The sequence below is a fragment of the Acomys minous genome (assembly GCF_964271855.1).
Source record: "Acomys minous genome assembly, chromosome: 9".
NCBI classification, from domain to species: domain Eukaryota; kingdom Metazoa; phylum Chordata; class Mammalia; order Rodentia; family Muridae; genus Acomys; species Acomys minous.
The window spans coordinates 104350122-104368284 of NC_140490.1; the positions used below are offsets into that span (position 1 = coordinate 104350122).

The window sequence follows — 18163 nt, forward strand, 5'->3', positions numbered from 1 at the left end:
AGTTAGGTGTAGAGTCTACCTATTACCTACTGAATCCATGTCAGAATTGTGGCTGGATGAAGTGTCCCTTTTTTTTATTGTTTGAAAAGGTAATACCTAATACAGTGTTTTGTTCAAATTCATCAGTAATTCCTTCCCCTGAAATTCATCCCTTATCCCCCTACCACATTTCCCTCCTCATTTACAGAGGTTTTTAAGCTCATGATGTCTACTAAGTTTTCTTATTAAGTTCATGAGTGTAGGGCCAGGGAACAGGAAGCCCATAAGGAGCCATATCCATGAAGAAATCTGACTCTCTTCATATAGTTATATTTTATTTCTTTTATCATGTGATGTTGAGTTTATTACTTTTCCTTCACTTAATCCGATATCTTGACTTCAGGTGTGTAATTTCTCAGGTACAACCATACGATAGCTTCCCTCACTACGTGTAATTACCACTCATATATAATCTTGACATATCATTAAATGGTTACTGAAAGTTCTGTATGAACAATGTGTTTCCAATTCTTCATACTCACATAAGTGTAAATGAGCATATTCTATAATGTTGATCAACTTTTTAGAAAATTCATGAAATATTACTGTAAAAAACAAAAGATGGTAAAAGTGTATGTGCATGTGTGTGTATGTGTGTGTATGTTTGTGTAAATGTGTTGTTGTTGATCATGATGATGAGTGGAAATGGTCAACTCATGACATAGGCCTATTGTAAACCATTTGAACATGAATGAGAACAATATTGTCAAAAGCAATACACTTTTACCCTAACTGATTAGCAAGAAGTAAAATAAGCCAATGGGGATGCCATTAAAGATGCCATTGAAGATATTTGAGATAAGAGCATGTGGATTTCTACAAATGACTATGATCATAAGAAATTAATATATACTTGGGATGTATTTGAGAAAAGAGCATCACTGCTTTTTCTCAGAGATACATTAGTAACCCAGAGTAGCACGAGAGTGCTGGATTTTTAGTAATATAAATGGTACTCTTATGTATACAAGAAAGCATTAGTGCAACATAATACCATATTTATTTCTTATTCTTCCTTTGGTTAAGGCAAATGCAAATAACTTTTGAAGGAAGCAATCTTTACATAATTTGTTTCACATTTTCATTGTAGTACAGCTTTGGTTTTCTTGTGAATACCCTTGTTAACATAGTCTGGCAGACATTCAATAGCAAACCGTGTTCCGGGCAATGAATTTATAATGTAGCAGGAACAATCTCGTGAATGTTGTAAGTCCTTATAGATGATGGAAAAATCAATAGCATGGATAAATTTGTAGCAAACTACCCTACGAAATTGTAGGTGAAGAAAAACTCTTGTACTTTGAACTAAAATTACTTTCATTGAGGAAGTATCTCCGAACATTAGTGAAATATTCTAAAGTATAATTTATTGATTAGTGTAATATCAATTATGTTAAAAAATTAACTATATGTGTTACATTTTTATTGTGTTATAGTACATATAATTAAATTTTTCCTTGGTACCTTTTAATGCATAGTTTTATTCAAGAAAGAAATGTCTTATGTATGATAAATTATGCCATATGCCTTGTATATTTTATGACTATTTATAAAACATAGTAAATATAAGCATAATTCAGTTGAATGAAAATTGCATTTTATAGAATCATAGTTGACTCATTGAACTATAGTAGTAATATTGAACTTTCTTCCTTCCAGGGTGACAGCTTATACAGGACAGATTATGACAGCTTCTTCCTTAAGGTAAAGTAGCTTGCCAGTTATATTCTGAGTTACAATATACACATTATATTTCATAAGTAAAATTTGCTGGTAGTAGCAACATTGTACTTGCATTTAGGGATCTACCTAATAGTTTTGCATTCATAATCCTTTTGTTCATCTGTATTGCTTTCACAATAATTCTGAGGATGTTTCTAAAGCAGCTACTGTAGAGAATGTGTGTAGCTTGGTGTTTTCATTTAAAAAGAAATATGTTAATCATTATAATAGAGTAGTTAGATAAAAGTGAATTATTATAAGGCAAAAAATAAACTAAACTAAATAAGTAAGCTCTCTCCTATTGAGCCTGTCGCAGACATATATTAATACTTAAATTTTTCCTAAAATTTCAAACACATTGGACAGTTAATTTTCATGAACCTCTAGACGGTCTAGTTAATTTCATAGGTATTTCTGCTCCATTTGCTTAGTTATTCAAAAGCTGGCTATCAATACTCAATAGACTTGCCAGATTTGAAAACCAATGGTCTTGTTTATAAAGATGCTAACACATGAAGTTTCTTGTTTTTCAAATAAGTGTAAATAAAAATACTTTTCAAGTTTAACTTAATAACTAACCTCTGCTAACCCTTTATTTCAAACTAATTTATGACTTCTACAAAATTTCAGTCTTTTCCTTCCATAATTTTGTTATGCTTCTGTGACTGCTTTCTCTTCCCTAAAGCTAGTCCTTTTTAGCACATTAATCTCAGCATACTATTAAGCCTTGTCAACAGAGAAAATGAATATGAACTTTGTGTGAATAATTTAAAGAAAAATAAGTAATTTGTGTTTCTCCTTTAATCTTTTACACTCCTTAAATAATATGAATTTTAATGTTTTTCAATAGTGATGTAATTATTATTATTAGATGCAGCTTATCTACAAAAACAATATATAAAAAGCCTATTTAATGTATGTCATTAGTAAAATTAACAACAGAGTATATGTAAATAGGTTGACATAGATTATGAAAGCTCTCTTTTGTCTTACTCATTGCGATGGCTCAAATGAGAAATGTCCCTCATGAGCTCCTGTATTTGACCACTTGGTCCCTAGGAGAAGAGCTATGTGGGAAGGGTGAGGAAGCTTCAGGATGTGAAGCATTGCTGGAGGGAATACATCATTAGAGGTGGCATTTGAGTGCTCACAAACTCATTCCACTTCCTATCTCTTTCTCCGCTTTCCATGTGTGAATGAAATGTCATCTGTTTCATTTCTGCTCCTGCTACCAAGCCTTCCTGAAATCCATGATCGACTCTATCCTTCTGGATTATAATCTAAAATAAACCTTTTCTTTGAATAGTTTTTGACAGGACAGTAATCATTGTAACAAAAAGTTACTAATACACTCATGTTCATTAGGTTGTCATTGTCACCCTATGACATTAACAATTAAAAAAAAATTTTGAGGCACAAATTTATATGCTTTCCAATTGTTTAATCCAGCCTTCTTCTAGTTAATAAAATATCATTATCATGGTCCTATATTTTATTATAAATTACTTACTTAATAAAACGTCCACTTTTGCCTTAGAACGCTACTTATTTTTAATGTAATGGAAAAACATAAACCTTCCAATGATAAAATTTGAACCCCTAAGTACTGAATTCATTTTCACAACCTATTTTGTTTTGAACTTATATTATTTCCCTATAGTACCCAGTATCAATTACAATATGATTCTTCCCAAATATTTGAAGTAAATATGGCTCATCTTTCTTCTTATTATATAATACAGCAGGGACTGTCATTTCATTCCATATTTTTGCCTTTCCACTGCTCCAACTAGCCAAATCCCAGTCAAGAAGGTAATAACAAAAACATACAACAAAGGAAACTGGTTGAATAAATTAAGTTGTTTTTTTCAGCTTGATATAATAATTTTTCACCAGTGATAGGCATTTCAATATTAAGTATCAGCCCAGGGAAATGTTAGTTTTTCATAAATCTGTCATTAGAGTAGTGACAAATTTAAACTTTAAAATCCATGCATTTTGGCCTAACTATGTAAAATTTTATGAGTAATTTAATCTCCCAAAGTGCATTATTAGTACAACCACAATAATCTTCCTTCAGCTTTAGATCTTGGACAGAGTTTCCTTCAAGTTCTCAGATTCAGTGTTTCTGTTTTCCAGAAACAATTGTTTTCTATAAAACTAAGTTGGTGCACTGGTCCAAATGTATACACACCAATCAGTGCCTCATTATGTGTGTTGGAAGTTAAATAATTCCCATGTTTAGTTATAAAATGATGAGCTAGAAAATAATGGAACATTGCTCAAAAATTAGGAGCATAGCCATGGATGGCTTCAGATTTCCAGACTTTGAGCTCTCGTTCATGGTCTGTTAGAGAAGTCAGTTTACGAGGGACAAACAAGTGTCTGTGAGACGATCTTATTATATCAAAAAGACACAAACTGCCGAATGCAAAGCACCATAGTTTCCAGGATGTTCAGATTTTCTTAAACTTTGCATTGTGCATTATGTATTTATATGTATGTGTACATAATGATGTGTGTGAAGAAAACATTTGCTAAGTCACACACACAAAAAGGAAGTGACAATTTTATGGAGTCGGTTCCTTCTTATGACCTTTGTGTGACACCCAGAGCTCAAACTCAGACAGACAGGCTTCTGTAGGAAGAGTGTTTACCTAATGAGCCCTCTCTGAGGCCTGAGTCTTTATACATTCTTAAAGACTGCTGAAGACCCCAAATAACTTTACTCATGTGCATTTTTATGTAATAATATTTTCTTTTTTCTGTTTTTTTTTTATTAATTTAATCTTGTTACATCTCAATGGTTATCCCATCCCTTGTATCCTCCCATTCTTCCCTCCCTCCCATTTTCCCCTTATTCCCCTCCCCTATGACTGTTCCTAAGGGGGATTACCTCCCCCTGTATATGCTCATAGGGTATCAAGTCTCTTCTTGGTAACCTGCTGTCCTTCCTCTGAGAGATGGCTCAGTGGTTAAGAGCACTGACTGTGCTTCCAGAGGTCTTGAGTTCAATTCCCAGCAACCACATGGTGGCTCACAACCATCTATAATGTGATCTGATGCATATTGTGTACATAATAAATATTTTCTGTATTAGAAATGAAACAGAAATTTTTAGGTATTTGTTATTTCTTTTAACCTTAACAATACATTATTCATGTATAATATAAGCAAGATATTTTTTGAAAAATAATTACATTTTAAATCATCATTATTAATTTTGGTGTGAAAGATAGGTTTCATTGTGAAATTTCATACATAGGCCTTATTACACTGTGTTATCATACATTGCATCTGTTTTTCCATATCCATTCTTTATACTTCTCCTTCTTCCCCTCTAAACTGTCCTGAATTCTTCTTTCCTCTTCTAATGTTGTGGTTTTATTAATTTTAATAATAATGATAGTTATTTTTACTATGTATAGCCTCTTTAATATCTCCATTGATGGAATACTGCTGGAATTCTGTATATACTATGTATTCACTAAATTTTAAAAGTGAATACATAATATATATGTATTGAAAGCTTACACTCTTTCAAGAGAGAGAGACTAAAAATCCAATGTTGTCCTTCAGTACAAGAATATTTTTGATACTTCCATTCACCTGAAAAGTTCTGGAGATCCCCTGAAATAACAGATGACTTAGTGACTCGGTCTCATTTTCATCAGGGAGTCAGCATGGAGCCTAAGCCACTCTTGGTTGAGCTCTGCTGTCCTCATTTGCCTTAGCAGTGTATTTGTAAGCAACTGACTGAGTGTGCAGGGGGAGCCTGCTCTAAAATGGACCCAATTAGGATTGCTAGGGCTTCTGTTCATGTAACAGCATCCTGAAGGTTCATTCCCAAGGCACTGTAAGCATGTTCTAGAAGGGATTCTCGAGCCATAAAGCTTTTCTTATTCTAAGATGACAATGGTGTACCATTCCTCATAGTGAACTCATTTGATGAAAATATGTTTGAAATAAATTCATGGTTGGGAAGCACGTTCGTGTGTGTTGTGTGTGTGTGTGTGTGTGTGTGTGTGTGTGTGTGTGTGTGTGTTAATGTTTGTGTAAGAGCATGTACGTGTTCATGTGTGTTCACACATATTTCGGAGGTGTGTGGAGGCCAGAAGTCAACCTCAAGTTTTATTTCTCAGAAAGGCTATCAGCCAACTTCGGAACAGGGTCTCATTATCCTGAATCTCACTAACTAGGCAATACCAGTGGTTCTCAACATTCCTGATGCTGTGACCCCTTAATATAGCTCTTCATTTGTGGGGAACCCCCAGCCATAACATTATGTTTGTTGTTACTTCACAACTGTGAGTTTGCTACTGTTACATAAATATCTGATATACAACCTCAAAACGGGTCACGACTCACAGGCTGAGAAGGACTTGGTTATACTGTCTAGCTGTGAGACTCAGAAGTCCTGCTGCGTCCACCTCCCAGCACTGTGGTCCTCTCTGTCATCAAACATGGCCTTCTCACTTACGTTCTACAGAGCAAATACAAGTCCTTACACTCTAAGTCAAACAATTTCCCAAGCAACAGAGCCGATTTCTCTGGCCCTAGATTTGTGCTCTTGGTAGGATAAACTATAAAGTTGTATCCCAGATGAAGTGCATGTAATGAAAGCAATGTATAAGACTTCAACAGTAACTTCCCATAGCATTACTACATAGGAACAATATAAGTTTTTTATTTGATGGTCTTCCTGTGGGGCTCCTGAACACTCTGGGTCCTTCCACCAACTCTTCCATACAACTCTCAGAGCTCTATCCACAATCCAGCTGCAAGTTCCAGCATCTGCCCCAATCCCCTGCTGGGTAGAGTCTCTCAGAGGACTAATATCTACTTATAAGTAAGTATATACCATGAGTGCCTTCCTGGGTCTGGGCCAGAGTGTGAGGAGCCTCTGACATGAACCCTGATTCCTGTGATTTGATCACTTCCTGTTGGTGTTGAGACCTTCTGGCACACAGAGGAAAGGATGCAGGCTATCTGTATGAGACCTGATAGACTGTGTTCAAAAAGTGAGAGAAGTGACACCCCCGTCGGAGATATAGGGGAGGGGAATAACATGGAAGAGGGAGGGAGGGTGGAAACAAGAAGACCCAAGCAAAGGGATAACAACTGGGATGTAAGATGAGTGAATTATAATGAATAAGGATTCACTTGAATTGTCTTTGGTTAATCTAGCTTTACTGTGTACAATGGAAATCCCAAGGAATATAAATAGAAATAGTAGTGATGGCATTTAAAATGTATTAGTTTTGACAGCATTTGATACATATTCATCAATATCCAGAGTATTAGATATTTAAAAATATGATGAATGTATATAAAAAAGAAAGTGTACAATTGTTGGAAAGTTTGTTATATTCTAATTTGTTACATATAGAACAAATATTTTTTGAGCTGAAAATATATTAATTATCTAGATGTGGCAAAATCACTTTACATTCAAGAAAACAAAAGATATGCATCAACAATTTTCTTTCAAGCTAGGGAGACAACTCAGCTCAGTAATTATGAGGATAGGTTTAATCCTCAGACTCAACATTTTAAAAGTCAGGCATGGTTCTGTGTCTTTACAATTCCAATGCTTGTAAAGTGGAGACAGGGGCTCCCTGAGGCTGGCTTGCTTGACAGCCATCTTAGTTTACTTGGTGAATTGGTTGTTAGTGAGAGACCCTTCAGGTACACAGAACCTGAAGAACTAAGAGTCATCTTTGGCTCCCACAGTATGAATTCACAACTAGAAACAGAACTTACACCAACCTGAACACACAGACACACACACACACACACACACACACACACACACACACACACACACGTTGTTTTTTTATCAGATAAAAGTAAAATACATATTTGTTTGAGACAGGGTTTCTCTGTGTAGACTTGAAGTCCTAGACTCCCTTTTGTAGACTAGACTGGCCTCAAACTCACAGCTATCTGCCTGCCTTAGCCTCCTAAGTGCTGGTATTAAAGGCAGGCAACACCACGAGGGGCAGAAATACATATTTGAACACATTTCATTCTTATAACTAGACAAGTACAGAAGTCAAAATGCTGCCTAAATCATCAAAATAGCTGGATGTCAGATAATTAAACATTAAATACATGTAGTATATATGATGGTCAAGTGTTATAGTTTTGACATTGGTATTCTCCTTCTTCAATCTAATAGAAAGTTTTTTACAGTATGTACTACATAACTTTCTACCTCAAAAAGGGATCATACTATTAAGATCACAAACACTGGAAAGTTTACAGCTTTTGTTTCCTTTAATGTCTGTTTAAGTGTTGCATAATGAACTATAGAGACATCGACATAATGTCAATGAGTAATTAGTGAAATTAGCCAAATGTCAAGAAATTTGAACAGGGAAAATTGTAGGAAATGAGAATCTTCCCCTACAATCTGAAGCAGTTTTTAATTGGATCAAACCAATGATTACAATGTGGTAGTGAGCTATGACTCTCTTAATAAACAAATATGCTGTATAAGCTCGTCTGGATCAGAGGGAGAAGAAACAGGAAGAATAATGCCTGCAGAGGTGTGTAGGCTGTTTTGTGCAGTTTCATTTTGCACACCTCACTGTGATCCTGAGAAGGAAACAGATGTGAACCCACTTTTCTCAGTTATCATTACCCTTGGAGTGAACTTATTACTACACCGAATGTGATTGTGGTGTTCGCAGTGAGTGCGTTCTGTACAGGATGCTGAAACCAAGCTGATTATATCTGGCACTCAATGTAAAACGCGCCATCGTGTATATGGTAGTAATAATCACTGACCACTGCAAATTCAATTTCAGGCACAGTATCAATTTTCGATGTTATATGAAGGTGTTATTACTCCTATATTGGAGTAGACATGCTTTTGTTCTTTCGCTAGTGACTGAATTTAATGGCTACATGAGAACTCTAATCTTACGCCCTAAGGACAGTTTTGCATCCTTTCAAATATACTACAAAGAAAGTTGGAGACCTTTAACCAGGCTCAGTCCCAACCTCATCAAATCGAGCTGCTTATGTACACTCTTTGACACTGATTTATTTCCTCTTGACATAAAGATGACTGAACGATCTCCATCCTTCTTTCCAGCTTGCATGTTCTAATTATGCTTGAGTTTATGTCATTTTTGAACTTCAATAAGCAACTAATCATATTTGAGCCACTTAGAGATACTGGCCTTTTTGCCACAGTATAACTGATATTACACTAAGAAGCAATGTAGATGCATTTTTGCATCTAAATCAAGTTTTGTATTCCTTTTTAGGCTCTTTTTCTTTTCTTTTTCTTTTTCTTTTTTCTTTCTTTCTTTCTTTCTTTCTTTTTTCTTTTTTTTTTTTTTTTTTTTTTTTTTTTTTTTTTTTTTTTTGAGACATAGCTTCTCTGTGTAACAGTCCTGGCTGTACTGGAGTTGCTTTTTATACATCAGGCTGGCCTCGCACTCAACAGAGATCCACCTGCCTCCAAGTGCTGGGAATAAAGGCTTGTGCCATCACACCTGTCCTCTTTTAATTGAAAGAATATGGTTCTGGGGGTGTGAGCATACACTCTACCACAGGAGCTACATCGCCAGCTCATACTTCTCCTTAAAATGCATCAACCCAGTGCGCTGGCCCAATACACTCTCAACAAGCACATGAAACCATGAAAAGTTTTTACTGATTTTCATTGTTGATTTTGATGCAGTCCATTTTGTCAGTTGCCATGATTTATTCTATGTATTAAGGATGCTAAGGTACAATAATCTCCAGGACTCAGTGTTGTGGTTAATTTAAATGGTTTGGCTAATTAATGTTTATTACTAGGCTATAATTATTAAGCAATATTCTCTAACTCGCTATCAATCAAATAAAGACACAGACACCTGTTTTTTACTGCCAAATCCTAAGCTTCAACATTTTTAATTAACCAATCACTTTTATTTAAGTCAAGTAAGGTTTACACTCAAAGGACAGGTATCAGTGAGCATGTCCTCATCTGACCAGGGACCAGATCCTGGAGACCTATAATTAGCATGAAATTATGTAGCATCAGACCAACCCCAAACAACTCAGTCCTATGAAACTTATTTTATAGTTGAATGACAAAGATCCTGGCATGATAGTAATTTTCATTCCACAAACTGCTTTCATATTTAGTATCATAGACGTCACACAAGTTATGCACAACCAATTTTTCTTCTTATCACCATGAGATTTTAGGATTCTAAAACCTAAAGAAAAGTTTGTATAATGTTGATACTTAACAGAGGTACAGAGATGGGCCAGTGAATTAAGTCTCTGAGCCGCCTTTGTATCAAATGGCACATGACTTACACCATTCACTGCCATAGTTTTCTCTCTCTTTTTTTTTTAAGGCGAGTCATTCACAGTTTGATATATTCTGTACTTGCAGTATGCTATCTTCATAAGCACCATAGTCATACTCATAAAGTCATTGCTCTTTGTAACTAAGAAATTTGTTGCCTGTCACTAGAAGAATGTCTTTATGCAGTCCATCAAAATGCACACGTATAAAATTTAAATTAAACTCTAGATGCTCACTTTCCTATAACAACTGTACTTTTCATTTATCTTATAAAGCTAAAGAGTACTGCAGACATTAATTAATAATATAAAAGAGGCAACTCTCTTCAAGAATTGCACTGTGTCTATCCACCTAGGTCTTTCACTAATCTAAGCGACGTATCCCCACTAATAACATGCATAACCACTGAAGAAGATAAACAGAAGAAAGTAATAATTTATAGTCCTTCATACATATTTAAGAAGTTTCTATTTGTAGAGACCAAATCAACACCATTTTGTGTTCAAGGCCTGAGCGCCGACCACCCACCTACCCAGAGTTTCCAGGAAGAGCCACAATCACACAGCTAGCAACTGTGGCCAACCAATCAGAGCTACAGGTCACAGTGACCAGAACAAATGAAATATTCCCTCCTCAGGTCTGGCCTTGGTCTGCTCACTTAGCCCTGGTCACACAGCCAAATCAGCTTAAAGGTCACCGTGTTAGCCAATCAGGTTTGTAATAATCACTGTTGCTGAAGTCTGCTTCTGTAAAGGGTATACAAACTCACAGTTCTTGCTGCTCAGGGTCTTCTCCTTCCCCAAGGCAGGTAGACTCCGCCGTGATGTATCTATAAAAGCCTCTTGTGTTTACAACAATCTTGGACTCTGTCTCTCATTGGGACTTCCAGGAAAAGACTCTCCAGACATGAGTCTTACATTTGGTGCATTGGCCAGGAAGTGAAAGCCCTCTGTGAGAGAGGACTCTGGACGGAGGACATTTGTGTGTCAGAGACCGCGGTTTTCTTTTTGTGTGTCAGGGACTGCGGTTGTCTTTTCTGTGTGTTGTTTGCCTTCTAAACTCCGTCAATTTCAGTTTGGTTTGTTCGGGAACGTCTGAAGGCGGGATTTGGTCCCACCAAGGAAGTGGTTCCCAGTCTGCAGAGTCTGGAGATGCTCCAGCACAACCGGAACAGGGTGAAAGAATTCCGGCAAGAATACCTCTCCACCAGTGCCTGAGCACCTTGTGCCTAGAGGGATTTCAGGCCTCCCTCAGCCCACAGGGTTGGATTTTGCCCCCGCCAGTGGCAGTAGCGCGTGGCATTCTTCTCCCTATCTTTTGTGTTTGTAACTCGACTAGACTGTTGTGTTTGATCAACTCAAAACTATGGGACTTGGGGCTGGAGAGATGGCTCAGTGGTTAAGAGCACTGCCTGTTCTTCAAAAGGACCCGAGTTCAGTTCCCAGCACCCATATGGCAGCTCACAACTGTCTGTAACTCCAAGATCTGACACCCTCACACCAACACACATAAATTAAAATTAAATAAAAAGTATTAAAAAAGAAAAAAGCTTAAAAAAAAAAAAGGACTAGGGACAGATAGAGACTACTCCCTTGACTGTAGTAATGGACCATTGGACTGAAGTAAGAACTAAGGCTCATAACCTATCCCAGTCAGTTTTTTAAAAAATCTGCAGAATGGCCCTCTTTTGGGGTTGGCTGGCCAGCCACAAGAACTTTTGACTTACCCACAACATGTCTGTGAAGTGGATTGTTTTTGGCATCGGGTCCGCTGGACACCCAGACCAAATCCATACATAGCCGTCTGAAAAGAACTCATCAAGAACCCTCCATCATGGGTCCGCCCATTTTTACCTAATCCGGTTGCCCAAGTCCTTGCTTACAGGAACAAGAACTGAAATGTAAAAATCCGCCGAATCCTGTTCTGTAAGAAGACTCCGCTACTGCTGACCGCTGGCTGGTGTCCCCGGTGACTCAGTATCTGAACAGAGGTGGTCAAGTGGACACGCTATGGGATCACAGCTGTAGGGGCATTTAGAAGATGTTCCCGCCCCCTGTTGGGAAGAGAAGAGTGTCCACCTAGAGCCTGCTTGGTAACCCGGCTCAGTAAGAGGGCGTGTTTCTGCACTAGTTATCAGTTTTTTTGTTTTCTTTTGTTTTTCCCTCAGCAGCCACCTCGGTTACTCGGCTCTATGAGAAGGGTACATTTCTGTACCGGCTGACCGGTTTACCTGTTGGCCAGCTCTCAAGTTTCCTTTTCCTTTTTCTTTTCTCAGTAACTGACGGTAAAAGCAGCTATCTCTTGGCAGCTAGCCCAGTTTTTCGAACCCAGTTTTTCCATTGTTAACTAGCGAAATGGGTCTATGTGTATTTGTATTCTTTTCTGTTTATGGTCCTTGTAAAAAAATTTGACTGGTAAAATAAAACAGCTCTCTGGACTTAGTTCCAGTTTATATATATATATATATAGAGAGAGAGAGAGAGAGAGAGAGAGAGAGATAGATAGATAGATAGATAGACAGATAGATAGATAGATTTTGTTCAACAAGTTGGCCCTCGTTCAACCTCAAATTTGTCTGGGAAACTGGGCAGTTAACTCCTGCAGTGTGGTCAAAGGTGAAATGCCAACGTCTCTACCTGGAAGAGAGAGTCTTCTGGAAGTCTGATTTGTGCTTTTTGTTTTGTTTTGTTTTGTTTTGTTTTTTTGTCTCCGTGTGACTCTTGTGACTAAAAATCTTTTGTAGGACATCCAGACCAGGTCTGGTGAGTTTAGTTTCTGGCAGAACATAACAGAGCCCGTTGGCTCTCGGGACAGTCTGCTGTTCTGAATTTTGGTTCTTTCCCCTTGCCTTGCCGTACCAGTTTATTTCTGTTTGTGTGGTCCTTTTATGTTTCTGTTTACTTGTAACCGTCTCAGTTCCTGAAATGGTCCATGTCTCAGGTACAATTCTGGCCAGTGCATTCCTCTACCTACTGAAAACCTGACAGCTTAAGCCTGGTGCCTCCCACTTCTTGCTTGAATATTCAGCTGTTGCTGAGTCTTGGGGAGAAGAACCTGTCCCAAGCATAAAAGGCCCTCTGGGGACCCCTGCACCGAACACGGGGGCTATTTGATCCATGGCTGGCTCAAAACACCTGAACGCTCAGCCAACAGAGGCACACCCTGTTCCCCACCTGCTTGTGACAGGGCTTTTGGGCGCCTGCTGTTCCGCCTTGGTAAAAGCCTTTTTCCAGCTTGCAGTGTGGTTGCAAGCTTGGCCCCCCAAGCATGGTCTAGTAGTCACCTGATCCAGAACACCACTAAAAAGCCCCAGCGCCTGCCTGTATCCATTGGGTTCAGCAGACAACCAGGTACTTTTCCCTTAACATTATAGCTGCTAAATAAGGTTTTTGTCTGACTATCTTAAATGCACTGATATATGTGGCTACTGTGTGTTAGATTCAACTTTGTTTTATTTAAATGTATAAATTTAGTATATTCTGTACACCTTGACTATAAATTACTGGTTATCATCTATAACAAAAATGTTAACTTAAAAATAAGTAACAAGTCCCAAAGATACTTTTATATTAAGACTTTGGTGTTTCTTGGTGTACTTAAACTACAAATGTAACAGAGTCAACAAGGGCCATTCTACAGAGCAGACACACAAATGTCCTCTGTCCAGAGTCCTCGCGCGCAGAGGGGCTTCACTTCCTGTCCAATGAACTCGTGTCAGGAGAGTCTTTTCCTGGAAGCCCCAATGAGAGACAGAGTCCGAGATGTAAACATAAGAGGCTTTCATTGATCCGTGGAGACAGGGTCTACCTGCCTTTGGGAAGGAGGAGACCCTGATCAGCAAGAACTGTGAGTTTTTATATCCTTTTCAGAAGTAGACTTCAGCAACAGTGATTATTACAAACTTGATTGGCTAACAGGTGACCTTTAAGCTGATTGGCTGTGTGACCAGGGCTAAGTGAGCAGACCAAGGCCAGACCACAGGAGGGAATTTTTCATTTGTTCTGGTCACTGTGAGCTGTAGCTCTGATTGGTCGGTCCCAGGTTCCTAGGAACAGTTTCTAGCTGTGTGTTTGTGTTTCTCCCTGGAAACTCCGGGTGGGGAGCGGGGTCAGGTGCTCAGGTCCTGAACACAAAATGATGTTGATTTTAGTCTTTACATTTCCTTCTATAAACTAATCTTACCTTTACTGTTTAGGACTAAAGGTGAGTGCTAAGGGCGTGTCTGTATTCTAGCCAGATCATACTGTAATGCAGAGCAAGTCTGCATTCCAGCTGGATCACAGAGACAGGCAGATCTTTCTGAGTTAGAGGCTAACCTGGTCTACAGAGGGAGTCCAGGACAGCCAGGTGTACACGAAGAAACCCTGTCTCAAAACACAAGCACAACTAGGAGGCCTCCTTACCTTCCACGGGACTCTCTCCTCAGTCCTGCACCAGCCAACCTTAGATCTTCCACATGAATGACCCTCTCAAGCCACTAGGCAGCTTTGAAACCATCCTGGAGCCCCTCCCAGTTTTGGACCAAGTAAAAATCAAGCTTTTTGAAACAACAAAACAAACAAACAAAAATAAAAGAAAATAAAAAACACTTAGAAGGAGGGGGACGGAGTTCTTATTCTTCCAGAATTATCTAGCTATTTATTTAATCATTAAATATTTGAGTAAAAATGTCTCATTAGTGAGAAACCAGGTTTTGAATCATAAAGTGAAAGTGCAGAATGTTTTATATACAGAAAAGATAAAATTTTAAAGTAATGCCTCATGATTAAATGATTCAACATAGTCACTAGGAACTTTTTTCTGAATATAAAATAAGTAGAGGAAACAGTATCTAGAAAATATTCATGAATACAGTACCACTTATAGTTCATTCCTTTTCAATAACTGGGCTGGGCCTTTATTTCCTTTAAGGTGAAATAAATATCAAATATAAAAATATATAATCATGTTTCATTACATGTTTTCCTTAACATATTTTCTTTCAAAATATGGAATTATTTACTTGCTTATAGTAATTTTAGAAACCAACTCCAAGGCAGATGAGATTTTTCTTCCTATTTCTTATACAGATTGTCTCACTTGTTAAGTGCTACCATTTAGAAACACTTTGTAGTTGCCTTCCCTCCCCATTATTGAAAATATATTTCTCCACACATACTATATCATAATTACATTTTCCTCTTTTCTTAGTTTCTTCTCACATTCCCTCTTATCTGAATCCACTCCCTTTCTTTAATTAACTAGGAAACAAGCAGACTTCTAAGAAAAAATAAAATAAAACAAAAAGCAACACATCAAAATTGAACAAAACAAATAGAAACAAACAAACCCAAGCAAAGGCACAAGAATCAGAGACCCACTTGTTTACACGCTAAGGAATCCCATGTGTTCACTAAATGAGAAACACACACACACACACACACACACACACACACACACACACACACACACAAACACACACAGCAGAGAACCTGGTACAGACCTCTGCAGGGGCACCTCACTCTCTGGGAGTTCATAGCAGCTTTGCTCTTTCAATTTAGAGGGTCTTGGTTTTTTTTGTTGTTGTTGTCCTCCATCCTCTGGCTCTCACACTCTTTCTGGCTCCTCTTAAGCATTCTTACATATGAATATTCTTATATATGAACATATATATCCATAAAGTCTGCCTGTAGACCTCTGTATTTTTCTCCCATATGCTACAGGATGATATGTCTCTGTTGACAGCAAAGCAAGGCATTGATCGATGAGTGTAGCCAAATGTCACTAGAAGTCATTTTATTGCTACATTTGCTACGTTTTACTTTTGTAAGCATTGTAGTACTTGATTTCATTCTAGGTCCTTAAGCTATTTAGTGTCACTTTCTTGGTCACCCAATCAGTATCCATTATGGAGTGAGCCTTAAGTCAAAGCACATATTGGTTGGCTGCCCCACAGTGCAGCAATGCAGATCAAAAGGTTCTTTCGTGAGTTGGTGTTTATGTTTCTGTTTTTGTAGCATGTAGAATAACTTCCTGCATCAAAGATGCTTGAAAATAGGAGTGAAGCATATATCCATATAGGCCCCAGCTCTCTCTCTCTCTCCATATTCAGTGAGTTGTGTAGGTGTTGTGTTCAGCAATTTGTCGTGCTTGCAATAACAGTCTACATGGTTTGGGATTCTCATGGGACCCTTTTGGCCAATAAATAAATTCAATATAATAGAGATTCCTAGTATTGAACCCTTCATTCCCTGATAAGAAATGGCCAGCTAACGTTCTCTCCCCCATTATTTGGTGGTGATTTCACTTAGGTGGTGTGTGTGTGTGTGTGTGTGTGTGTGTGTGTGTGTGTGTGTGTGTGTGTTTGGTTTTAGGCAGCTTTTCCTCTATTAGGTTTTCATACTACTTTTCAAATAACCCTTAATTTTAGTTGTCTCTCTCCTTCACTCCCAACTCCCCTCCACTCAGGACAACTCCTCCTACTATAAGTGGACAAAGAAGGAATTATTGTCAGGCCGATTGGAAAATATAAGAAAACGTTTTTAACTATTCTGTCAAAAGCAATAATTCAGATCTCTTTCAATTTATTGGATAAATGATCTAGTTTAGATGTTCACTATAAATGTGGAATCATTTACATTAATATATTCAATAGGTGGGGATATTCTACAGGATTGGAGAGTTGAAAGTATGCATCATTAATTATTACACTGAAAAGGGTCTATTAAAATTTATATCTAAAAATTAAAAATAAAATTATGCATAAATTTTGATAGAGAAGAACTTTCATAATAGAAATTGGTTTGAATATATATACACATATATATGTATATATATTTAAAGGGAGAGAACTAGAGTAATGCCTTTCAAGCTGATTATTCAATAATTAAATGTGCATATTGAGTACATATTAAATATTAAAAATATATACCATGGTTCAGTAAATTTGTTTAAAATACAAATATAAATAGCATGTGTGCACATATATGCATAATGTGTACAGATAAAAACCTTCTAAAAATTGCATTATAAGAAAAGTTGTTACCTATAAATAAAGTACAGGATAGTAGTAAAAAAGAATTTTTATAATTACTATTACTATAATGTTTATATAATGTTTATAGCATTTGCTTCCCTCTCTCTCTGTCTCTCTCTGTCTCTCTCTCACTGTCTCTCTCTCTGTCTCTCTCTGTCTCTCTCTCACTGTCTCTCTCTCTGTCTGTCTCTCTCTCTGTCTCTGTCTCTGTCTCTGTCTCTCTCTCTCTCTCTCTCTCTCTCTCTCTCTCTCTCACCAGTAGTTTATTATATAAGCCAGATGAGCTTCAAAATCTTGGAAATACCCTTATCTTAACCTCCTAAATACGGCAATTATGTGGATGACTACAATAGCTGGCTTATTTTTAATCCTATATTAGAAAAGACATAAGATTTCAAGATCAGTAACATGAATATTCCATCGTAACTTCTGAATTTATATACATATAAAATAATACATGTAGGTATGTATTTGTACTAATTCTTCCTACTTAACAATAATACACAATGAAAATGAAAACATTAGCCAAATTTTAGATATGCATTTATACACATGTATACACATGTGAATGGGGATGTGGTTGATGATCAATCACTTCTAGTGTTTGAGGAGGCATGAACACATGATGACTAGACACAAGTCATGAGAGCCATATATATCTTTAGTTTGGACTGAAACAGCTTTGAAACCCTCATAGAACTTGATAAATATCCATTATGCCCTTTATTGTTTTTATTAATAAAAATAAACATATTATTGTCACTTATTTGAGCCCCAGGAAGACTAAGAGACAATAATGAATAATGAAGTCTTATAGTATAGTGCCTTCATGTGAGAAATTTCCACAAAACTTAAAATATTTAAGTGATTTTTTTTCAGTTTTAATGGGTACATTTACTCATAGTTTACATACAGTTCTCCAAACACATGTGTAAATAGTTTTCTATGAATTACTAAAGTAAGATATTTTAACAAAACAGCTTAATTCTCCATTGGCATACTTAACTATTGAATCTAGTAATATTAGTATTTTAGTTTGAACCCACTAGAGGTTAGCCTTTGAGAGATAT

At 37.1% G+C, this 18163-nt stretch overlaps 1 protein-coding gene across 3 annotated transcripts in view; it reads left to right on the forward strand.

The window, feature by feature from the left end:
• Positions 1-18163, forward strand: part of MGAT4C (MGAT4 family member C) — a 614816-nt gene that overhangs the window by 565768 nt on the left and 30885 nt on the right. For all 3 annotated transcript variants that reach the window (XM_084796244.1, XM_084796245.1, XM_084796246.1), the window contains one exon: positions 1699-1743. The gene's annotated coding sequence lies outside the window, so the exon portion shown is untranslated. The remainder of the gene's footprint in view (positions 1-1698; positions 1744-18163) is intronic.